General features: G+C 44.0%; 1 protein-coding gene across 1 annotated transcript in view; it reads right to left on the reverse strand.

Moving 5' to 3' along the window:
* LOC119581735 (RNA-binding protein fusilli-like) overlaps positions 1 to 243 on the reverse strand; it is a gene marked incomplete in the record, with an annotated part of 165,619 nt that overhangs the window by 39,638 nt on the left and 125,738 nt on the right.

A 243-nucleotide genomic window follows, 5' to 3' on the forward strand; every position in this document is an offset into this window, starting at 1 on the left:
AAGTTTGCCTGGTCGTTCATGGCGTGACAAAATACAATAACAGCTGATAACCGCAACAGCTGCAACTTCTGCTGTTAACAGTAAGCTTCATCATCGACGCCAAACCAACAGTGTCGGGCCGCGTCAGGGTAGGCCTAATTATTTTTCTGATTTCAGGCTATATTTTTTTCGCGTGTTCTGAACATTGCATCTCTCTCCTTCTGCACTTCCACGAGGACAGTTTTGAGCAATATAAGACAAAAG

Source organism: Penaeus monodon, chromosome 15 (genome assembly GCF_015228065.2).
Source record: "Penaeus monodon isolate SGIC_2016 chromosome 15, NSTDA_Pmon_1, whole genome shotgun sequence".
Taxonomy (NCBI): domain Eukaryota; kingdom Metazoa; phylum Arthropoda; class Malacostraca; order Decapoda; family Penaeidae; genus Penaeus; species Penaeus monodon.